Raw genomic sequence first — 26,535 nt, 5'->3', positions numbered from 1 at the left:
TCAAGTGCTGTCCTGTCTAATAAAAAAAAAAAAAAAAATCACATTTCTAGATTAGCTTCAATAAATTGTTCCCCAATCCCTTCCGCACCAGTCAGATTAAATTTTTTTCTTCCTTTTCTTTTATAATTTTCCTTTCTTTCTTTGTATTTAGCTAGGGTTTAGGTTAAGATCTAGGTTTATGTTTAGGGCTAGGGTTTCTTCAAATATAAAATATCTATCTATCCATATATACACTGCTCAAAAAAAATAAAGGGAACACTTAAATAACTGAATATAACGCCAAGTACATAAAACTGCTGTGAAATCAAACTGTCCACTTAGGAAGCAACACTGTTTGACAATCAATTTCACATGCTGTTGTGCAAATGGAATAGACAACAGATGGAAATGATTGGCAATTATCAAGACACACTCAATAAAGGAGTGGTTCTGCAGGTGGGGACCACAGACCACATCTCACTACCAATGCCTTCTGGCTGATGTTTTGGTCACTTTTGAATGTTGGTTGAGCTTTTCATACTCGTGGTAGCATGAGATGGACTCTACAACCCACACAAGTGGCTCAGGTAGTGCAGCTCATCCAGGATGGCACATCAATGCGAGCTGTGGCAAGAAGGTTTGCTGTGTCTGTCAGCGTAGTGTCCAGAGGCTGGAAGTGCTACCAGGAGACAGGCCAGTACACCAGGAGACATGGAGGCGGCCATAGGAGGGCAACAATCCAGCAGCAGGACCGCTACCTTAGCCTTTTTGCAAGGAGGACCAGGAGGAGCACTGCCAGAGCCCTGCAAAATGACCTCCAGCAGGACACAAATGTGCATATGTCTGCACAAACGGTTAGAAACCGACTCCATGAGGATGGTCTGAGTGCCTGATGTTGACAGATGAGGGTTGCGCTCACAGCCCAACACTGTGCAGGACGCTTGGCATTTTCCACAGAACCCCAGGATTGGCAAATTCGCCACTGGCGCCCTGTGCTCTTCACAGATGAAAGCAGGTTCACACTGAGCACATGTGACAGACGTGACAGAATCTGGAGACGCCGTGGAGAGCAATCTTCTGCCTGCAACATCCTTAGCATGACCGGTTTGGCAGTGGGTCAGTAATGGTATGAGGTGACATTTCTTTGGAGGGCCGCACAGCCCTCCATGTGCTCACCAGAGGTAGCCTGACTGCTATTAGGTACCGAGATGAGATCCTCTGACCCCTTGTGAGACCATATGCTGATGCGGTTGGCCCTGGGTTCCTCCTAATGCAAGACAATTACATAGTTATTAAGGTTGAAGGAAGACTATAAGTCCATCTAGTTCAACCCATAGCCTAACCTAACATGCCCTAACCTGTTTATCCAGAGGAAGGCAAAAAAAACCCATGTGGCAAAGAGTAAGCTCCACATTGGGGAAAAAAATTCCTTCCGACTCCACATACGGCAATCAGTCTAGTTCCCTGGATCAATGCCCTATCAAGGAATCTAGTGTATATACCCTGTAACATTATACTTTTCCAGAAAGGTATCCAGTCCCTTCTTAAATTTAAGTAATGAATCACTCATTACAACAACATCATACGGCAGAGAGTTCCATAGTCTCACTGCTCTTACAGTAAAGAATCCGCGTCTGTTATTATGCTTAAACCTTTTTTCCTCCAAACGCAGAGGATGCCCCCTTGTCCCTGTTTCAGGTCTATGATTAAAAAGATCATCAGAAAGGTGTTTGTACTGTCCCCTCATATATTTATACATTAAAATAAGATCTCCCCTTAGTCTTCATTTTTCCAAACTAAATAGCCCCAAGTGTAATAACCTATCTTGGTATTGCAGACCCCCCAGTCCTCTAATAACCTTGGTCGCTCTTCTCTGCACCCGCTCTAGTTCATCTATGTCTTTCTTATACACCGGAGACCAGAACTGTGCACAGTATTCTAAGTGTGGTCGAACTAGTGACTTGTATAGAGGTAAAATTATGTTCTCCTCATGAGCATCTATGCCTCTTTTAATGCATCCCATTATTTTATTTGCCTTTGTAGCAGCTGCCTGACACTGGCCACTGAATATGAGTTTGTCATCCACCCATACACCCAGGTCTTTTTCATTGACGGTTTTGCCCAGAGTTTTAGAATTAAGCACATAGTTATACATCCTATTACTTCTACCCAAGTGCATGACCTTACATTTATCCCCATTAAAGCTCATTTGCCATTTATCAGCCCAAGCTTCTAGTTTACATAATGTAATATAAAATTGTCCTCCTCTGTATTGATTACCCTGCAGAGTTTAGTGTCATTTGCAAATATTGAAATTCTACTCTGAATGCCCCCTACAAGGTCATTAATAAATATGTTAAAAAGAAGAGAGCCCAATACTGACCCCTGTGGTACCCCACTGCTAACCGCTACCCAGTCTGAGTGTGCTCCATTAATAACCACCCTTTGTTTCCTATCCCTGAGCCATCTCTCAACCCACTTACACATATTTTCCCCTATCCTCATTCTCATTTTATGTATCAACCTTTTGTGTGGCACTGTATCAAAAGCTTTTGAAAAGTCCATATACACTACGTCCACTGGGTTCCCTTGGTCCAGTCCGGAACTTACCTCTTCATAGAAACTGATCAAATTAGTCTGACACGAACGGTCCTTAGTAAACCCGTGCTGATACTGGGTCATGAGGTTATTCCTCTTCAGATACTCCAGTATATCATCCCTTAGAATGCCCTCCAGGATTTTACCCACAGTAGAGGTTAAGCTTACTGGCCTATAATTTCCGAGTTCAGTTTTTGTCCCCTTTTTGAATATTGGCACCACATTTGCTATACGCCAGTCCTGTGGTACAGACCCTGTTATTATGGAGTCTTTGAAGATTAAAAATAATGGTCTATCAATGACTGTACTTAATTCCTGCAGTACTCGGGGATGTATCCCATCTGGGCCCGGAGATTTGTCAATTTTAGTGATTTTTAGACGCCGCCGCACTTCCTGCTGGGTTAAGCAGGTGACATTTGATTGGGAATTTTTATCACTAGTCATTTTGTCTGCCACGGGATTTTCTTGTGTAAATTCCGATGAAAAAAAGTCATTTAGCATATTGGCTTTTTCCTCATCCTCATCCACCATTTCACCCAGACTATTTTTAAGGGGGCCAACGCTATCATTTTTTAGTTTCTTACTATTTATGTAGTTAAAGCATATTTTAGGATTATTTTTACTCTCTCTGGCAATGAGTCTCTCTGTCTCAATCTTTGCTGCCTTGATTTGCTTTTTACAGAATTTATTTATTTTTTTGTATTTATTTAATGCCTCATCACTACCTACTTCCTTTAATTGTAATTTAATTTGTACAGTCATTTCTGAACAGGCTATAGCCCTGCAAGTTAACAGCCCAGTCATGGCTCTCACCCAGCCATGTTTTAGATATCCCCACCATGTCATAATTATGCTCCAACAACATTAGTTCTAATTCGTCCATTTTGTTGGCGAGGCTTCTGGCATTAGTATACATGCACTTGATGTTCCTCTCTGTACCTCTATTTCTTAAATTATTAACTGTTCTAACCCCACCCCTCATGCCACCCCCACCTTCCTTATTTGTGCCCAGGTCTCTATCTACACTATCTTCCCCTCCTATAAAATGAATACCCTCCCCCCCAATTCCTATTTTAAACACTCCAACCTTCTAGCCATTTTCTCCCCCAGCACAGCTGCACCTTCCCCATTGAGATGCCGCCCGTCCCTAGCGTAGAGCCTGTAGCCAACTGAGAAGTCGGCCCAGTTCTGCAAGAACCCAAACCCCTCCTTCCTACACCAATTCTTGAGCCACTTATTAACCTCCCTAATCTCCCGTTGCCTCTCTGGCGTGGCACGTGGTACAGGCAGTATTTCGGAAAATACCACATTGGAGGTCCTTTCTTTCAGCTTGCGGCCTAATTCCCTGAAATCATCTTTAAGGACCTTCCACCTACCTCTAACTTTCTCATTTGTGCCAATGTGCACCATGACCGCTGGGTCCTCACCAGCCCCTCCCAGTAATCTGTCCACCCGATCAGCGATGTGTCGGACTCAAGCGCCAGGTAGGCAGAACACCGTTTGACGATCCCTGTCTTTGTGACAGATTGCCCTATCTGTTCCCCTAATAATTGAGTCGCCCGCTACCAGCATCCTGTCTGCCCTGCCCTCCTGCTCCTGCTCTCCTATTTCCCTCCTTACTGGAGCAGTCACTCCTCCGGCTTTCAGAGGACATGCCTGGCTGCAGCAGTGCTACCCCTGTACTGGCAATGCCAGACTTCATGTGGCTGGAGTGTGTCAGCAGTTCCTGCAAGATTAAGGCATTGAAGCTATGGACTGGCCTGCCCGTTCCCCAGACCTGAATCCGATTGAACACATCTGGGACATCATGTCTCGCACCATCCACCAATGTCATGTTGCACCACAGACTGTCCAGAAGTTGGCGGATGCTTTAGTCCAGGTCTGGGAGGAAATCCCTCAGGAGACCATCCGCCGCCTCATCAGGAGCATGCCCAGGCATTGTAGGGAGGTCATACAGGCACATGGAGGCAACACACACACAACTGAGAAAAAAACACAAAAATTGAGCTTAACTTGAGTTGGTACACATGCAGAGGTTAAACGCATGTTCACCTTGGCCACAAAACATTAAAACCTACAAGAGAAAAAAGTAAGCAAAAACCCTGATGTAACTAAGTAAAAATGCAAAAGTGCATTTAAATAACAGAGAGTTTTTAGTAATACTGTTTTTTGACAAAAAAATAGCACAAAAGCCATCCCACCGCGTCAAGGTAACTCTGATAGGGACAGTCCTGCACTGTCTAATATTAAAACCTTACCATGCGTCAATGTTGACCTCAGTGTGAATAAGGGCAAACGAATGGACTGGGACCTACTAGTGAAACAGCAGACTGGGGAAGCTTTATATATAGTCTCTAGCTCAGAAACAGGGAGGCCACACCCCGGCTTGTACAGAATGCAACAATACAGAGAAAAAAACACAAAAATTGAGCTTAACTTGAGTTGGTACACATGCAGAGATTAAAAGCATGTTCACATTGGCCACAAAACATTAAAACCTACAAGTGAAAAAAGTAAGCAAAAACCCTGATGTAACTAAGTAAAAAAGCAAAAGTGCATTTAAATAACAGAGAGACCATCCGCCGCCTCATCAGGTACATGCTCAGGCATTGAAGGAGGGTCATACAGGCACATGGAGGCAACACACACAGAACTGAACATCATTTCCTTGTCTTGAGGCATTTACACTGAAGTTGGATCAGCCTGTAATTTGATTTTCCACTTTGATTTTGAGTATCATTCCAAATCCAGACATCCATGGGATAGTCATATTGATTTACTTTGAACATTTTTATGTTTTATTGTTCTCAACACATTCCACTATGTAATGAATAAAGATTTGAAACCGAAATATTTCATTCAGTGATATCTAGGATGTGTGGTTTTAGTGTTCCCTTTATTTTTTTGAGCAGTGCATATATATATATATATATATATATATATATATATATATATATATATATATATATATATATATACAGTGGGGCAAAAAAGTATTTAGTCAGTCAGCAATAGTGCAAGTTCCACCACTTAAAAAGATGAGAGGCGTCTGTAATTTACATCATAGGTAGACCTCAACTATGGGAGACAAACTGAGAAAAAAAAATCCAGAAAATCACATTGTCTGTTTTTTTAACATTTTATTTGCATATTATGGTGGAAAATAAGTATTTGGTCAGAAACAAAATTTCATCTCAATACTTTGTAATATATCCTTTGTTGGCAATGACAGAGGTCAAACGTTTTCTGTAAGTCTTCACAAGGTTGCTACACACTGTTGTTGGTATGTTGGCCCATTCCTCCATTCAGATCTCCTCTAGAGCAGTGATGTGTTTGGCTTTTCGCTTGGCAACACAGACTTTCAACTCCCTCCAAAGGTTTTCTATAGGGTTGAGATCTGGAGACTGGCTAGGCCACTCCAGGACCTTGAAATGCTTCTTACGAAGCCACTCCTTCGTTGCCCTGGTGGTGTGCTTTGGATCATTGTCATGTTGAAAGACCCAGCCACGTTTCATCTTCAATGCCCTTGCTGATGGAAGGAGGTTTGCACTCAAAATCTCACGATACATGGCCCCATTCATTCTTTCATGTGCCCGGATCAGTCGTCCTGGCCCCTTTGCAGAGAAACAGCCCCAAAGCATGATGTTTCCACCACCATGCTTTACAGTAGGTATGGTGTTTGATGGATGCAACTCAGTATTCTTTTTCCTCCAAACACGACAAGTTGTGTTTCTACCAAACAGTTCCAGTTTGGTTTCATCAGACCATAGGACATTCTCCCAAAACTCCTCTGGATCGTCCAAATGCTCTCTAGCAAACTTCAGACGGGCCTGGACATGCACTGGCTTAAGCAGTGGGACACGTCTGGCACTGCAGGATCTGAGTCCATGGTGGCGTAGTGTGTTACTTATGGTAGGCCTTGTTACATTGGTCCCAGCTCTCTGCAGTTCATTCACTAGGTCCCCCCGCGTGGTTCTGGGATTTTTGCTTACCGTTCTTGTGATCATTCTGACCCCACGGGGTGGGATTTTGCGTGGAGCCCCAGATCGAGGGAGATTATCAGTGGTCTTGTATGTCTTCCATTTTCTAATTATTGCTCCCACTGTTGATTTCTTCACTCCAAGCTGGTTGGCTATTGCAGATTCAGTCTTCCCAGCCTGGTGCAGGGCTACAATTTTGTTTCTGGTGTCCTTTGACAGCTCTTTGGTCTTCACCATAGCGGAGTTTGGAGTCAGACTGTTTGAGGGTGTGCACAGGTGTCTTTTTATACTGATAACAAGTTTAAACAGGTGCCATTACTACAGGTAATGAGTGGAGGAAAGAGGAGACTCTTAAAGAAGAAGTTACAGGTCTGTGAGAGCCAGAAATCTTGATTGTTTGTTTCTGACCAAATACTTATTTTCCACCATAATATGCAAATAAATTGTTGAAAAAAACAGACAATGTGATTTTCTGGATTTTTTTTTCTCAGTTTGTCTCCCATAGTTGAGGTCTACCTATGATGTAAATTACAGACGCCTCTCATCTTTTTAAGTGGTGGAACTTGCACTACTGCTGACTGACTAAATACTTTTTTGCCCCACTGTATATATATATATTAATATAAACTCAAAATCTGTAGTAGCCCGCTCTATACAAATCCACAGTTCTTGCCTGATTTGGGTGAAATTTGGCACGCCCCCTCTCCACCCACAAGAGCAGACTACTGCACATGTTACATCTCGCTAGCATCCCCCATCATGAGATTGGGGCCCCCAAAGTTAGGCCCTCTACATATAATGGGGAAATGTGAAATCTGTAGTAGCCCGCTCTATACAAATCCACAGTTCTCACCCAATTTGGGTGAAATTTGGCACGCCCCCTCTCCACCCACAGGAGCAGAACACTGCGCATGTTAAATCTCGCTAGCATCCCCCCGTCATGAGATTGGGGCCCCCAAATTTGTGCCCTATACATATAATGGAGCAATGTGAAGGTGAAAGTAAGTGCTGCGGGGAAAACAATAGTTGTGACTGACAGGGACGGCGCCAAAGAGTCGTTGCTAAAGGGCCGCACCACCACACACAACACACAAACATTTCACAAACATCATACAAACATCACACAGACAGCACACATGCACCAACCCACGAGCACAACACCACACAAACACCAGACCACTCTATGCAAATTGCCTCTTCTGAGAAAAGGAGGACTTAAACTCTATAGCGCCACCTGTTGGAAGTAGCAATCCTACAAGTCACAATCAACCCTTTAACGAGTCGTGCAATATGACTTAGGATAAAAGCCAAATCAGTATCTCAATTCGCAGACACGGTGTTTTGGACTGTTGGCCCTCGTCAGTGTGAAGCATGAGAACTGATTTTCGCTAGGTGAGAGGCTCTGGACTGGAGTCTAAGGGGTATCGTTTCTCCTTATGGAGAGTGACATACCATCTCTGGCTTGTCAAGGTAAGGAGGCTTATTCGCTGTGCAATGCTCCTCTGGGAAATATAATATGCACATTGCCTCTTCTGAGAAAAAGAGGACTTAAACTCTATAGCACCACCTGTTGGAAGTAGCGATCCTACAAGTCACAATCAACCCTTTAACGAGTCATGCAATATGACTTAGGATAAAAGCCAAATCAGTATCTCAATTCGCAGACACGGTGTTTCGGGCTGTTGGCCCTCGTCAGTGCGAAGCATGAGAACTGATTTGTCTAGGTGAGAGATACTGAGATACTGATTTGGCTTTGATACTGAGATACTGATTTGGTTTGGTTAGTAAACCTTTTCAAAATAGCCTTAGGCCGGTTTCACACGTCAGTGTCTCCGGTACGTGAGGTGACAGTTTCCTCACGTACCGGAGACACTGACCCACGTAGACACATAAAAATCAATGCATCTGTGCAGATGTCATTGATTTTTTGCGGACCGTGTCTCCATGTGCCAAACACAGAGACATGTCAGTGTTCGTGGGAGCGCACGTATTACACGGACCAATTAAAGTCAATGGGTCCGTGTAAAACACGTACCTCACACGGACGTTCTCCGTGTGCAGTCCGTGTGCCGTGCAGGAGACAGCGCTACATTAAGCGCTGTCCCCCCCACTGGTGCTGAAGCCGCGATTCATATCTTCCCTGCAGCAGCGTTTGCTGCAGAGAAGATATGAATAATAGTGTTTAAAATAAAGATCTATGTGCCCCCCGCCCCCCACCCCCTGTGGCCCCCCTGCTGTTCTTAAAATACTCACCAAGCTCCCTCGTTGGCTGTCGCTGCTTCCTGTTCTGGCCGCATCTTCTCCTGTATGCGGTCACGTGGGGCCGCTCATTTACAGCAATGAATATGCGGCTCCACCTCCCATAGGGGTGGAGACGCATATTCATTACTGTAATCGGCGGCCCCACGTGACCGCATACAGGAGAAGATGCGGCCAGAACAGGAAGCAGTGACAGCCAACGAGGGAGCTTGGTGAGTATTTTCAGAACAGCGGGGGGGCGCACAGGGGGATGGGGCACACAGGAAGTGGGAGGGCGGGGGGCACATAGATCTTTATTTTAAACACTATCATTCATATCTTCTCTGCAACAAATGCTGCTGCAGGGAAGATATGAATCGCGGCTTCAGCACCAGATGTTGGTACGTGTGGTACCCAGCATGGTGCGTGTGGTACCCATTGGGCACACGGGCGGCACACGTGTGCCACACGTGTGTCACACTGATGGGCCATAGAAACGTAGGGGCACACGGACACGGATAATTCCAGTACCGATTTTTTTCCGGTACCGGAATTATCTGGACGTGTGAAACCGGCCTTAGAAAGAATGCCAAGTGATGACTATCAAGTGTAATAAGAGCAGACAAGACAGCGGTTGGCGAGCATGAAAAGCGATTTTAATTCTCCAACTGTTAACGAAGTAGCTATTGTAATGGTTGAAAAGAACTTTAAAAGCCGAGATATAATTATTCAGCAACGAAGCAACAATCTTCAACATATTGCAGAAACACATAGATCATATGATGCTCTGCAATATCCTATAAATTTTGGAATGACCAAGATGGTTATCATTATCACTTTAATATAACACTGACTGATCCCAAGACTGCTAGGCCAACCAATTAAAAAAAATAAAATCAGCTATGGACTTTTATACCTACCAAATAATGATCAGACATGGGTCTTCTAACCACATTTTACAATGTAGGCAACTTTTTCATCAATTTATAGTTTGTTTGCCAAGGTGGAAAGTGAGAGTCTTTTGCACATACGATTGAACCAACAAAAACTTGAAGTGGATGAATACATTCATTTAAGGGATGCTGTTGCTAATGATGGCAACGTGGCTGACATTGGGAATATGTTTATTTTACCGCCTACATTTACTGGAAGTCCCAGACATATGTAATGGCGTCCTAAGTAGTGATGAGCGAGTGTACTCATTGCTGGGGTGGTCTCCAAGATGACTGCTCGGAGATTTAGTTTTCCTCGCAGCAGCTGGATGATTTGCGACTGTTAGACATTTTGATTATATGTGGGAATTCCCTAGCAACCAGGCAACCCCCAAATGTACTCAGGCTGGGTAGTAGCTGTAAATCATTTAGCTGAGGTTATGAAAACTAAAGCTCCGAAACACTAACAAATACTCGGAGGTCACCTGAGCGTGCTTGGGGAAAACCCGAGCAACAAGTACACTCACTCATCACTAGTCCTGAGCATACTCATGACATATGTTCAGATATATGGTCATCTTGATTTGTTTGTTACAGTTACATGTAATCCAACTTGGCCAGAGATAAGGGAAGAGCTTCTGAATGGTCAGTGCCCCTCTGATCGACATGATTTAACAGCAAGTGTTTTTAAACAAAAACTGATCAAGCTCATGGACGTAATTAGAAAGTGTTACATTTTTGGTGAAAGTCAGTGTTGGATGTATTCAATTGAGTGGCAAAAAAGAGGTCTTCCACATGCTCATTTACTGATATGGCTAAAGGATAAGATACGCCCTGATCAAATTGACAGTGTTATTTCTGCTGAGCTGCCAAATCTAGAAGAGGACCCGGTACTTTTTGAAACTTCTTCTAAAAATATGATCCATGGCCCATGTGGGCCACTTAACCCAAGATCACCATGTATGAAGGAAGGAAAATGTACTAAAAAGTATCCTCGCAACTTGATTGTAGAAACACAAACAGGAGATGACGGAAACCTGAACAGGGAGGATTTACTGCAACAATCAGATTAAAAAGGGTTAAACAAAACACAGATATTGAAATAGATAATAGATTGGTTGTACCTTAAGGCAGAGGTCCCCAACTCCAGTCCTCAAGGCCCACCAACAGGTCATGTTTTCAGGATTTCCTTTGCATTGCACAGGTGATGCAATTATTACCTGGGCAAGACTAAGGAAATCCTGAAAACATGACATGTTGGTGGGCCTTGAGGACTGGAGTTGGGGACCCCTGCCTTAAGGTACCGTCACACTAGACGATATCGCTAGCGATCCGTGACGTTGCAGCGTCCTCGCTAGCGATATCGTCCAGTGTGACAGGCAGCAGCGATCAGGCCCCTGCTGTGCTGTCGCTGGTCGGGGAAGAAAGTCCAGAACTTTGTTTCGTCGCTGGACTCCCCGCAGACATCGCTGAATCGGCGTGTGTGACACCGATTCAGCGATGTCTTCGCTGGTAACCAGGGTAAACATCGGGTTACTAAGCGCAGTGCCGGACTTAGTAACCCGATGTTTACCCTGGTTACCATCGTTAAAGTAAAAAAACAAACACTACATACTTACCTACCGCTGTCTGTCCTCGGCGCTCTGCTTCTCTGGTCTGGCTGTGAGCGCCGGGCAGCCGGAAAGCAGAGCGGTGACGTCACCGCTCTGCTTTCCGGCCGCTGTGCTCACAGCCAGACCAGAGAAGCAGAGCGCCGAGGACAGACAGCGGTAGGTAAGTATGTAGTGGTTGTTTTTTTACTTTAACGATGGTAACCAGGGTAAACATCGGGTTACTAAGCGCGGCCCTGCGCTTAGTAACCCGATGTTTACCCTGGTTACCGGCATCGTTGGTCGCTGGAGAGCTGTCTGTGTGACAGCTCTCCAGCGACCAAACAGCGACGCTGCAGCGATCCGGATCGTTGTCGGTATCGCTGCAGCGTCGCTTAGTGTGACGGTACCTTTACTCTCCACTGCTTTAAAAAATGTTTGATGCGTACATTAACATAGAATATTGTAACTCTGTTAAGTCAATTAAATACATTTGCAAATATGTTAACAAGGGCAGTGATATGGCAGTTTTCCTGCTAGAGAATCCAAAATGTACATCTGGTGAGATTATGCTGTATCAGATGGGAAGGTACAGTATATAAGTAGTAATGAAGCCGTGTGGCGATTACTAAATTTTCCCATCCATGAAATACATCTGACTGTAGTTCATCTCAGTGTCCATCTTGAAAATGGGCGAGTTTATTTTACTCCCAACAATGCAAAGGAAAGAGTTGCTTGACTACCCAATACAACATTGACAGCTTTCGTTCTCCTATATCAAGCAGATCCATTTGCAAGGACTTTATTATATTCAAATGTTCCAAAATATTATACATGGAATAAATCGAGAAAAGTATTTTACAAAAGGAAACAATGTTCAAGGGTCCCAGGATTGGATGGATGTTCCAGTGATGCTCTTGGACGTGTGTATACAATGCATCCAAACATCGCAGAATGTTACTACCTCCGATTACTGCTTCACACTGTCCGTGGGCCAACTTCTTTCACAGTTTTGAAAATAGTTGATGGAGAGCTGTGCCAAACTTATAGGGAAGCATGCCAAAAGCATGGTCTGATCGAAGACGATTAGCACTGGGACATGACATTGCAGGAAGCATCTCTCACTTGCTTTCCACCTCAACTAAGAGGCATGTTCGCTATAATAATTACAACCTGCGCACCTTCTAATCCCTGTGCGCCTAGGGACAAATACAAAGAATATCTTAGTGAAGATATTTTTAGAGGGCAAAGGAGAGTTAATCCAGACTTAGACTTAAATTTCACTGCTGACATATTTAACAAAACCCTCCTGATATTAGAAGAAAGGTGCATATCTATCAATAGTAAAACTCTAATAGATTTAGGTTTTCCAGCACCAAATTGACCAGACTTTGACACGATGAGCAGAGATATTCTGCAAGAAAAAAAGCTAGGATTTGGAAAAATGTAAAGAATTTGTCATATTAAATAAGCCTCTATTGGTTGATGACCAAATATCGGCCTATATGGCAATTATGGCTCAGATTTCCAGTGGAATTTTGGGACTATTTTTCCTAGATGCATCAGGAGGTACTGGTAAATTAGCAGTAATTAATTTGCTGCTTGCAGAAATTCGCTAAAACAATGACATTGCCTTGGCTGTTGCATCATCTGGGATTGCGGCCACTCTTTTAGATGGAAGGTGCATGGCTCATTCAGCACTAGGATTGCCCTTTAATCTAGTGCTGTCAGAAACTCCTGTCTGTAATATTACTAAGGGCTCTGGGAAACCTAAGTTATTACGAACTTGCAAAGTAATTGTTTGGGATGAATGTACCATAGCGCACAAGAAAGTGGTCGAGTTCCTTGATCGCACCTTGAAAGATCTGTGGGGAACTGATCATTTAATGGGGGGAATTGTTGTAAGTTTTGCAGGTGACTTCTGCCAGACATTACTTGTTCTTAAGGGAGCAACACCAGCGGATGAGCTGAATGCCTGTCTAAAATCTTCTTATCTGTGGATACATGTTCAGAAGCAAACTCTTACTAGTAATATGCAGGTTCATTTGATGGGAAATACAACTACTTACAAATTTACACACCAGCTACTATGCCTTGAAATTGACAGGTTCCCCACTGATTCCACTACTGGTCTCACTTCCTTTCCGGAAGATTTTTGTGAAATGACATCTTCGGTAATGGAAATTATTGACCAAGTTTTCCCTGATATTTCTCACAATTTTAACAACCATCAGTGGCTTTGTGAATTTCCAATCCTAGCGCCTAAAAATGATAGTGTCAGCTCCATAAATCTACTAATTCAAGGAAGGCTGCCTGGTCTAGCGAACACATACATGTCCATTGATTCAGTCATGGAGAGTGAACAAGCCATAATGTATCCATTGGAGTTCCTGAATTCTTTGGAGCCTCCTGGAATGCCAACGCATAAGCTCACTTTAAAATTAGGAGCCACCATAATTTTGCTTCAGAACCTTGACCCACCAAAAATGTGTAATGGCACAAGATTTTGGATTAAGAGTCTTATGCTAAATGTTATTGAAGACACTATTCTTATGGGAAACTCTAAGGGAGCAAATGTTTTCATTCTGCCTATTCCTTTGCTACCCAGCGACATGCCCTTCAATTTTAAACATTTACAGTTCCCAATTCGACTTGCATTTGCTGTGACTATAAACAAAGCACAAGGTCAATCACTTAAAGGAGCCGGCATTAATTTGGAGAGCCCGTGTTTTTCACATGGACAGTTGTACGTTGCTTGCTCTTTTCATATATGCACCTGAAGGTAAAACCAGAAACATTGTTTGCCAAAAAGCACTACAATAGATAGTTGTTTAACTGTAAACCAGTTTTACTCTTTTGTCGGTGAACTACCTATAGATTACACTGGAGGGAGGGGGGAAGGGTTGCACTATGTTGTTAATTGGGTGTGAATACTTTTCTGCCCTATGATGACAGAAGTATTCTAGGAGTGATACCTTTATTGGCTAACCAGAAAATAATGTTTGCAAGCTTTCAGAGCACAGTGGCTCCTTCTTCAGGCTAGATCTATTTGTAATCTTGCCTGAAGAAGGAGCCACTGTGCTCTGAAAGCTTGCAAACATATTATTTTCTGGTTAGCCAATAAAGGTATCACTCCTAGAATACTTCTGTCATCATTGGGCAGAAAAATTTTCACATCGATTTTTCTGGCTAACACTGTACCACAATACAATCTGTTATTGTACATCATGTTAATTGGGTGTAAATGTTTTATATGTTTGTGTAAGGTGCATACATTTTCATTTTTGTTAAAAAAAATAGTTAAAAAAATAGTTGCAATAGTTTATACCACATAATATGTATTGAATGTGTAAAATCAATAAAAATGTTGAAATTTTAAAAAAACGTTGTTCACATCAATGTTACGACAAATTAGTAAAATGGCAAAATAATAAAAATTTAAAGTGGACATTTTTTTTTACTGTACCACTCTGAAAATGTCAGTTTCAGGGTGACACTGAAAATTTTACTTTAGCTACCATAACCAACAATTTCACATATTTTCCGCGAGCGAAGCTGCGGGTATTCTACTAGTATGTATGTATGTATGTGTGTGATAGATATATATATATATATATATATCTATTTGCCTAAGGGTTTTTCCGTCTGTCTGTCTGTCCTGGAAATCCCGCGTCTCTGATTGGTCGAGGCCTGGCGGCCTCGACCAATCAGAGACGGGCACAGTATCGACGTAGATGTCATAATTGTTGCCATGGCGACGATGATGTCATAAAGGTTGCCTCGACCAATCAGCGACGGGCACAGTCTGCCGCGAATTCTGGAATCATCATTGTCCATATACTACGGGGACATGCATATTCTAGAATACCCGATGCGTTAGAATCGGGCCACAATCTAGTATATATATATATATATATATATATATATATATCTTGTAATGTCTTCACATCCTGTTCCATCCAGATGTGTCCGGATCCCAGAATTCCAAGCGGCGGAAGTTCACCGACCTCCATATTGGGACACCCAAGTGATGAGTGTCTGAATATGGAAACTGCTGGTGGTACCAGCCGCTTGCGCGGTACCACCAGCGGAACACTGTCGCGACACACACACTGTATACGCCATACGCACCACACTCACACACATACTGTATATGCCATACGCAACACACACACACACAAACACACTGTATATGCTGTACGTACCACACACATACACACACTGTATAAGCCGTACGCACCACACACACACACACACATTGTATACGCTGTATGCACCACACACACACACACACACTGTATACGCTGTATGCACCACACACACACACACACACACACACACTGTATACGCCATACGCACCACACACACACACACACTGTATACGCCGTACGCACCACACACACACACACACACACACACACACACACACACACACTATATGCCATACGCACCACACACACACTGTATACGCCGTATGCAGCCTCTTGCGCGGTACCACCAGCGGAACACCGTCGGGAACATGCCGCCGGCGGTATCGGCCAAATGATTCACTGACCGCACAGTGTACAGGTGGAGCGCATGTGCAGTTTTAATGTGACCGCCACTATCTGTCTGCACAAAGATAGCGGCGGTCTGATTTACTGCGCCTGCGCGAATTCCACACAGGCGCAGTGAATAATTCGGCTGATCCTGGTGGCAGATGCCTTTGAGGAAGGACTGTATTTACTGGGTCTGAAACACGTCAGGCCTATGGGGGGGTCCCCATGATGTTGTTTTTTATCGCTGAAGATGTTTAAATAAAGAAATAATTTTTTACTGAAGAAGGATTTCTTTGCCGGAAGGCTTCTATTTCTATTTGCAACGTGTCTATAGGCAGAGGAAGCCGGTCACATTAAAGGGTTTTTTCCCACAAACGAAAGTTCATTTTAAAAATTGTCTGTATCTAACCATGTACGGCGCATACCACATCTCCTGGGCAGGGGAGGAAGCAAAAGACAATACTGACATTGCAGCAGGGGATCACAGAGGATACATTTTGTCAGGTAAAATATTTCACTGACTGTTTTTAAACAATATTTTGCCTCACAAAATGTATCCTCTGCGATCTCCTGCTGTAATGTCAGTATTGTCTTTTGCTTCCTCCCCTGCCCAGGAGCTGTGGTATGTTCTGTACACGGTCAGACACAGACAATTTTTAAAATTAACTTTTGTTTGTCGGAAAACCCCTTTAAAAAGCAAGTATCAATGCCAACATGGCTCCTCAGAGAGCACAGATGGGAGAAGTCAGCACATGGGGAAAGAGAGAGTGGTTAGGTGGGAGCATATGGGGGGAGAGATTCTTAATACTGCAAAGCCTGCCCCCATCGTGACATTACTGCCCTCCCAATGTGATAGCATCGGGCCTCCATCTAGTATGTGTATATATATATATATATATATATATAATATATATATACTCCGATGTACTCGAGATTTCCCAGATGTAAATCATTCAGCTGCGGCGATGAAAACTAAATCTCCAAGCACTAAAAAATACTCGGAGGTCACCCGAGCGTGCTCGGGAAATCTCAAGTAACGAGTATATTCGCTCATCACTAGTCAGCTCATCTGACAATTCCAGGACTTGATCACTCTCAAACATTTTTGACCATTTATCTTAGTTTGCCTTTTTTCATCTGTCTTGCTTCAAAAAAATTTTCTTTCCATTTATATGATTTATATACCGTATATCAAAAAATACATCTGTGCAAATATGGTGATCCTCTTCATAGAAGAAGCAATAATAATCCATAGAATAAGGTCCTCCTCAAATCCAAAAGGATGCAAAATGACCAGAACACAACACTGGAACAAACAACATGATGACAGATTTCTAAAGAAAATAATAAATAAAATATGAAAACATAAAACAACAATAAAAAATGATAAAACCGATGCGAATTAAAAAGCATGAAACCGAGGATCAAAGGAAAGGAGCAAAGCTCAATGTCTCATTAAGACCATGGGGTTGTAGCGTCCAGAGTCTCCAAATCCACTGTGATTTCCTCTGTGCCAAATGCCGACTCAAATTGCCACCCCGCAAATTGACAATCAATCGATCCCTTTAATCCTAAAACCAGTAGGATCACAAGAGTGATGTAACTTGAAGTGTCTAGGGATCGATTTTAAGCACTCCACATTGTCCTCTTTAGCGGCCGCCAGGATATCACAAACATGTTCACGCGCCCTTACCTTGAGGGCACGTGTCGTTAACCCTATATATATCTTATTACAGGGACACGTCCCATGATATACAACCATAATAGTCAAACAACTAATTGATTGAGTGATGGCAAATTCATGGCCATCAGAGGACAAAAAATGGGTTGCATGATCGTTATTGGGACAGGCTATGCATTTCACACAGGGTTTACAACCCCACCGAGGTCGATCAACACTTAACTCACTTGAAAAAATTGGGGGTGGAGTAACCAATGGCAAATAACTCCTCACCAAGTGGGCACCTAAATTTCTAGACCTATGGACTGTAACAGATGGACAAGATGGTAAGTATTTTTTTAGAACAGGGTCAGCAAGTAAAATTGGCCAATGTTTGGTATCACATCCGACATCTCCCTCTACTGAGAGTGATATTGCGTGATCAATATCACCTGATTTGTTGTCTTAGTTTGTTTAGAAGAAAAAAGAAGTTGGTGGCAATCAGAATACTTTGCCCTATTGTATACTTTCTTAATACTCCTTTTGCTGTAACCCCGATCCAAAAAACGATTTATCAGATCCTCAGCTTGAATGTCAAATGTTTCATTTGACGTACATATCCTCTTAAGTCGGAGAAATTGGCCAGTGAGAACGGCTCCAATCACATAGGGTGGGTGGGAAGAGGAGGCATGCAGCAAGGAATTCACAGCCGCATCTTTACGGAAAACAATGGTCAACAATAAACCGTCCACATTTCTCTCCACCAGGACATCTAGAAAATCAACCCGAAAATAATCAAATTTATAAGTGAGATGTATGTTCAACTGATTATTATTCAACTCCTGAACAAAAGTCTGTAACTCAAAAGGTGTACCTCGCCAGATCAGAAAAAGATCATCGATCTAGCAGGACCAGAATGCGTCCCGCTCCATCAATGAGCACCGATCTGACGAGAAAAGATCCCTCTCCTACAAACCCAGGAACAGAATGGCGTACGAAGGTGCACAAGCTGCACCCATCGCTGTTCCCTGGAGCTGCAGGTAGAATGATTTGTTAAACAGAAATTGTGAGTCAGAAGAAATGTCAAAATACAAGACAAAAATCCGATATCACTGGGGGAGAGACTCGTCATAGATAGAAAATGTGAAACGGCTCTCAATCCATCCTGGTGGCGAATATTAGTATAAAGTGACTCTACATCACATGTGACAAGGAGCATGTCCTCGTCAACATGGATGGAGTCAATCTTTTTGAGAAAATCAGACGTGTCCTTAAGGTAAGAGGGAATAGTCTCCACCAGGGGCTTGAGAAAAAAAATAAACATATTTCCCAATGTTCTCCGTAAATCCACCCACCCCAGAGATTATAGGCCTACCTGGAGGTGTCTGGGGATGCTTGTGAACCTTAGGTAGTAGATACAATGTTGGAATGCAATGTGTTATGACCTGGTGGTCAGGACAATAATGGACCTGGTGGTTAAGAGCACACAGAATGACCTGATAGTTACTGATAATTAAGGACGAGCTCTGGGACGTGGGAACTCTGCTAACCGCAATCCCTAATCCTATCAAACACACTAGAAATAGCCGTGGATTGCGCCTAACGCTCCCTATGCAACTCGGCACAGCCTAAGGAACTAGCTAGCCCTGAAGATAGGAAAATAAAGCCTACCTTGCCTCAGAGAAATTCCCCAAAAGAAAAGGCAGCCCCCCACATATGACTGTGAGTAAGATGAAAATACAAACACAGAGATGAAATAGATTTAGCAAAGTGAGGCCCGACTAACTGAACAGACCGAGGATAGGAAAGGTTACTTTGCGGTCAGCACAAAAACCTACAAAAACCACGCAGAGGGCGCAAAAAGACCCTCCGCACCGACTCACGGTGCGGAGGCGCTCCCTTTGCGTCCCAGAGCTTCCAGCAAGCAAGACAACAAAAAATAGCAAGCTGGACAGAAAAATAGCAAACCAAAGAAATACATGCTGGAACTTAGCTTCTGCAGGGAAGACAGGTAACAAGAACGATCCAGGAGTGAACTAGACCAATACTGGAACATTGACAGGTGGCCAGGAGCAAAGATCTAAGTGGAGTTAAATAGAGCAGCCCACTAACGAATTAACCTCGTCACCTGTGGAAGGAAACTCAGAAACACCCACCAGAGGAAGTCCATGGACAGAACCAGCCGAAGTACCATTCATGACCACAGGAGGGAGCCCGACAACAGAATTCACAACAGTACCCCCCCCTTGAGGAGGGGTCACCGAACCCTCACCAGAGCCCCCAGGCCAACCAGGATGAGCCAAATGAAAGGCACGAACCAGATCGGCAGCATGAACATCAGAGGCAAAAACCCAGGAATTATCTTCCTGACCATAACCCTTCCACTTGACCAGGTACTGGAGTTTCCGTCTCGAAACACGAGAATCCAAAATCTTCTCCACCACATTCTCCAACTCCCCCTCAACCAACACCGGGGCAGGAGGATCAACGGATTGAACCACAGATGCCACGTATCTCCGCAATAACGATCTATGGAACACATTATGGATGGCAAAAGAAGCAGGAAGGGCCAAACGAAATGACACAGGATTGATAACCTCAGAAATCTTATACGGACCAATGAAACGAGGCTTAAACTTAGGAGAGGAAACCTTCATAGGAACATAACGAGACGACAACCAAACCAAATCCCCAACACGAAGTAGGGGACCCACACAGCGCCGGCGGTTAGCGAAACGTTGAGCCTTCTCCTGGGACAATGTCAAATTGTCCACCACATGAGTCCAAATCTGCTGCAACCTATCCACCACAGTATCTGTTATGTTTGCTAATGACAGGTGTTATGAAGGCAATCCAGAAACACAGTGTGCTTAGCGATCAGAGCGCACACAGTGATCTGACAAATACCCAAAAATACAAGAACGAGCTCTGAGACGTGGAAACTCTGTAGACTGCACACCTGATCCTATCCTAAACACAACTAAAAGCGGCTGTGGATTGCGCCTAACAACTACCTAGGCAACTCGGCACAGCCTAAGAAACTAGCTAGCCTGAAGATAGAAAAATAGGCCTGACTTGCCCCCAGAGAAATTCCCCAAAGGAAAAGGCAGCCCCCCACATATAATGACTGTGAGTAAGATGAAAAGACAAAACGTAGGGATGAAATAGATTCAGCAAAGTGGGGCCCGATATTCTAGGACAGAGCGAGGACAGTAAAGCGAACTTTGCAGTCTACAAAAAACCCTAAAGCAAAACCACGCAAAGGGGGCAAAAAAAACCCACCGTGCCGAACTAACGGCACGGCGGTACACCCTTTGCGTCTCAGAGCTTCCAGCAAAACAAAAGACAAGCTGGACAGAAAAAAAGCAACAAAAAAACAAAAGGCACTTAGCTATACAGATCAGCAGGTCACAGGAACAATCAGGAGAAGCTCAGATCCAACACTGAAACATTGACAAGGAGCAAGGATAGCAGCATCAGGCGGAGTTAAGTAATGAAGCAGTTAACGAGCTCACCAGAACACCTGAGGGAGGAAGCTCAGAAGCTGCAGTACCACTTGTGACCACAGGAGTGAATTCAGCCACAGAATTCACAACAAGTATCTACACCAGGACAGTCCGAAGACTCAACCTGCCCTGAAGAGAAACGAGGATGGAAACCAGAATTGCAGAAAAACGGCGAAACCAAAGTAGCCGAGCTGGCCTGATTATTAAGGGCAAACTCAGCCAACGGCAAAAAGGACACCCAATCATCCTGATGAGCAGAAACAAAGCATCTCAGATATGTTTCCAAAGTTTGATTAGTTCGTTCGGTTTGGCCATTTGTCTGAGGATGGAAAGCCGAGGAAAAAGACAAATCAATGCCCATCCTTGCACAAAAGGAACGCCAAAACCTCGAAACAAACTGGGAACCTCTGTCAGAAACGATGTTCTCCAGGATACCATGTAAACGAACCACATGCTGGAAAAATAATGGCACCAAATCAGAGGAGGAAGGCAATTTAGACAAAGGTACCAAATGGACCATTTTAGAAAAGCGATCACAAACCACCCAAATGACCGACATCTTTTGAGAGACGGGGAGATCCGAAATAAAATCCATAGAAATATGCGTCCAGGGCCTCTTCGGGACCGGCAAGGGCAAAAGCAACCCACTGGCACGAGAACAGCAGGGCTTAGCCCGAGCACAAGTCCCACAGGACTGCACAAAAGAACGCACATCCCGTGACAAAAGGATCTAGCCACCAAATCTCTGGTACCAAAGATTCCAGGATGCCCAGCCAACACTGAACAATGAATCTCAGAGATAACTCTACTAGTCCATCTATCAGGGACAAACAGTTTCTCCGCTGGGCAACGGTCAGGTCTATCAGCCTGAAATTTTTGCAGCACCCGCTGCAAATCAGGGGAGATGGCAGACAAAATTACCCCTTCTTTGAGAATACCCGCCGGCTCAGGAACACCCGGAGAGTCAGGCACAAAACTCCTTGACAGGGCATCAGCCTTCACATTCTTAGAGCCCGGAAGGTACGAAACCAGAAAATCAAAACGGGAGAAAAATAACGACCATCGAGCCTGTCTCGGATTCAACCGTTTGGCAGACTCAAGATAAGTCAAATTCTTGTGATCTGTCAAGACCACCACGCGATGCTTGGCTCCTTCAAGCCAATGACGCCACTCCTCGAATGCCCACTTCATGGCCAACAACTCACGATTACCAACATCATAATTACGCTCAGCAGGCGAAAACTTTCTAGAAAAGAAAGCACATGGCCTCATCACCGAGCCATCAGAACTTCTTTGCGACAAAACAGCCCCTGCTCCAATCTCAGAAGCATCAACCTCAACCTGAAACGGGAGCGAAACATCTGGCTGGCACAACACAGGGGCAGAAGAAAAACAACGCTTCAACTCCTGAAAAGCCTCTACAGCTGCAGAAGACCAATTGACCACATCAGCACCCTTCTTGGTCAAATCAGTCAATGGTTTAGCAACAGTAGAAAAATTAGCGATGAAGCGCCGATAAAAATTAGCAAAGCCCAGGAACTTTTGCAGGCTCTTCACAGATGTCGGCTGAGTCCAATCGTAAATGGCCTGGACTTTAACAGGTTCCATCTCGATAGTAGAAGGGGAAAGAATGAACCCCAAAAATGAAACCTTCTGAACTCCAAAGAGACACTTTGACCACTTCACAAACAAGGAATTCGCAGGAAGGACCTGGAACACCATTCTGACCTGCTTCACATGAGACTCCCAATCATCCGAAAAGACCGAAATATCATCCAAATACACAATCAGGAATTTATCCAGGTACTCTCGGAAGATGTCATGCATAAAGGACTGAAATACTGATGGAGCATTGGAAAGCCCGAATGGCATAACCAGGTACTCAAAATGGCCCTCGGGCGTATTAAATGCTGTTTTCCATTCATCGCCTTGTTTAATACGCACAAGATTATACGCCCCTCGAAGATCTATCTTGGTGAACCAACTAGCCCCTTTAATACGAGCAAACAAATCAGACAGCAACGGCAAAGGATACTGAAATTTGACTGTAATTTTATTAAGAAGGCGGTAATCAATACAAGGTCTCAAAGAACCATCCTTCTTGGCCACAAAAAAGAACCCTGCTCCTAACGGTGATGACGACGGGCGAATATGGCCTTTCTCCAAGGATTCCTTTATATAACTCCGCATAGCGGCGTGTTCTAGCACAGATAAATTGAACAATCGGCCCTAAGGAAACTTACTACCAGGAATCAAATTAATTGCACAATCGCAATCCCTATGAGGAGGTAGGGCACTGGCTTTGGGCTCATCAAATACATCCCGATAATCCGACAAAAACTCTGGAACTTCAGAAGGAGTGGAAGATGAAATAGACAAAAATGGAACATCACCATGTACCCCCTGACAACCCCAGCTGGACACAGACATAGATTTCCAGTCCAATACTGGATTATGAACCTGTAGCCATGGCAACCCCAAAACGACCACATCATGCAGATTATGCAACACCAGAAAGCGGATATCCTCCTGATGTGCAGGAGCCATGCACATGGTCAATTGGGTCCAGTACTGAGGCTTATTCTTGGCCAAAGGCGTAGCATCAATTCCTCTCAATGGAATAGGATACTGCAAGGGCTCCAAGAAAAAACCACAGCGCCTAGCAAACTCCAAGTACATCAAATTCAGGGCAGCGCCTGAATCCACAAATGCCATAACAGAATAGCATGACAAAGAGCAAATCAGAGTAACGGACAATAGAAATTTAGACTGTACCGTACCAATGGTGGCAGACCTAGCGAACCGCTTAGTGCGCTTAGGACAATCGGAGATAGCATGAGTGGAATCACCACAGTAAAAACATAGCCCATTCCGACATCTGTGTTCTTGCCGTTCAGCTCTGGTCAAAGTCCTATCACACTGCATAGGCTCAGGCCCATGATCAGATAGTACCGCCAAATGGTGCACAGGTTTACGCTCACGCAAGCGTCGATCGATCTGAATGGCCAAGGACATAGACTCATTCAGACCAGCAGGCATGGGAAATCCCACCATGACATCCTTAAGGGCTTCAGAGAGACACTTTCTGAAGATTGCCGCCAGGGCACATTCATTCCACTGAGTGAGCACAGACCACTTCCTAAACTTCTGACAATATATCTCTGCTTCATTCTGACCCTGACACAGAGCCAGCAAGATCTTCTCTGCCTGATCCACTGAATTAGGTTCGTCATAAAGTAATCCAAGCGCCAGGAAAAACGCATCAACATCACGCAATGCCGGATCTCCTGGCGCAAGAGAAAATGCCCAGTCTTGAGGGTCACCACGTAAAAAAGAAATAATGATCTTTACTTGTTGAACAGGGTCACCTGAGGAGCGAGGTTTCAAGGCAAGAAACAATTTACAATTATTTTTGAAATTCAAGAACTTAGATCTATCACCAAAAAACAAATCAGGAATTGGAATCCTAGGCTCTAACATCGGATTCTGAACCACAAAATCTTGAATGTTTTGTACCCTTGCAGTGAGATTATCCATACAAGAGGACAGACCTTGAATGTCCATGTTTACGCCTATGTCCTGAACCACCCAGAGGTAAAGGGGAAATGAGAGACAAAACACACTGCAAAGAAAAAAAATGGTCTCAGAACTTCTCTTATCCCTCTATTGAGATGCATTAGTACTTTGGACCACCTGTACTGTTATGACCTGGTGGTCAGGACAATAATGGACCTGGTGGTTAAGAGCACACGGAATGACCTGATAGTTACTGATAATAAGGACGAGCTCTGGGACGTGGGAACTCTGCTAACCGCAATCCCTAATCCTATCAACCACACTAGAAATGGCCGTGGATTGCGCCTAACGCTCCCTATGCAACTCGGCACAGCCTAAGGAACTAGCTAGCCCTGAAGATAGGAAAATAAAGCCTACCTTGCCTCAGAGAAATTCCCCAAAGGAAAAGGCAGCCCCCCACATATAATGACTGTGAGTAAGATGAAAATACAAACACAGAGATGAAATAGATTTAGCAAAGTGAGGCCCGACTAACTGAACAGACCGAGGATAGGAAAGGTTACTTTGCGGTCAGGACAAAAACCTACAAAAAGACCACGCAGAGGGCGCAAAAAGACCCTCCGCACTGACTCACGGTGCGGAGGCGCTCCCTCTGCGTCCCAGAGCTTCCAGCAAGCAAGACAACAAAAAATAGCAAGCTGGACAGAAAAATACCAAACCAAAGAAATACAAGCTGGAACTTAGCTTCTGCAGGGAAGACAGGTCACAAGAACGATCCAGGAGTGAACTAGACCAATACTGGAACATTGACAGGTGGCCAGGAGCGAAGATCTAAGTGGAGTTAAATAGAGCAGCCCACTAACGAATTAACCTCGTCACCTGTGGAAGGAAACTCAGAAACACCCACCAGAGGAAGTCCATGGACAGAACCAGCCGAAGTACCATTCATGACCACAGGAGGGAGCCCGACAACAGAATTCACAACAGCAATGGTCCTTACTCATCAAAATATCACGAACTTCTGTAGTAATCCAGGTAGGATTCATTGACTATTTTCTTATGGTCACATCACCATAGTATATGGTTTTTTATATTGTTACGAGATGTATCACACACATCTCATTTGGGATGTTTTTTACACATTGGTATTATGTTCATGTTTAATTATTTTTCTTTTTTTTGTTTTATTACCATAATATATATTTTTTATATTGTTATGTATCACACACATCTCATTTGAGATGTGTCTATTACACATTGTTATTATCCCTTCTTGTATATATAACATTTTTTCATTCCCTTCTGCACTTTGGTATTGTCATTTTCTTATTTTTCATTTTTATAGGGATCAATTTTCCTTGGTATATGGGTTTCTCCTAGAGTTAATTATAATTACCTGGCTGTATATATAGTGTTATGTCATCGTCGGATCCTGCTGGATAATGCTTGCTGTTTTATTCTCTCCCTGACAGAAGTTATGTCGCTTATCCATGTTATGTAAACAAAAGCTTATAACCTGACATTAAATTCATCCATTGGTTGTAACAATTATTCTTTTGAAAGCTGAAGCCCTCCGAATTGTGGTTTATATAAGAAAATAAATTGGCATCAATGCAGAAATATTGATCAGTTAATGGACACAGAATGGTCAGATTTTGGCATGACAAAAGTTTTGTCGCCTGGTCATATAATGCACCCAATCCTAGTTTACATCCTCACCTGTGCTCAGTAAATGATCGGTTAATTAATGTGTGTGTATAAAAAGAAACCGAGAATCCCAGACCTTCACTTGAACTGCAACTTGAGCTCTGACAACATGCCAAAAATCCACCCTGCGACCAAAGCCTGGATTATCAAGAGGCTGAAGACCAGATCCACTGCATAGGTGGCTGGCACCTTTAATGTGTCTCAGCGTCAAGTACAAATAATTAGAAGAAGATTTGAAGAGACTGGAGATGTGTTTGACAAGCCCAGGTCCGGCAGACCCCGCAAAACAACT

The 26,535-nt window shown here is 43.6% G+C and overlaps 1 protein-coding gene across 1 annotated transcript in view; it reads left to right on the top strand.

Moving 5' to 3' along the window:
* The window catches only part of LOC138638129 (probable cation-transporting ATPase 13A4), a 285,554-nt gene that overhangs the window by 14,248 nt on the left and 244,771 nt on the right, over positions 1-26,535 (top strand). The window lies entirely within an intron of this gene.

This window comes from Ranitomeya imitator, chromosome 5, assembly GCF_032444005.1.
Source record: "Ranitomeya imitator isolate aRanImi1 chromosome 5, aRanImi1.pri, whole genome shotgun sequence".
Classification (NCBI taxonomy): Eukaryota; Metazoa; Chordata; class Amphibia; order Anura; family Dendrobatidae; genus Ranitomeya; species Ranitomeya imitator.
This window is presented reverse-complemented; position numbering and strand designations above follow the sequence as displayed.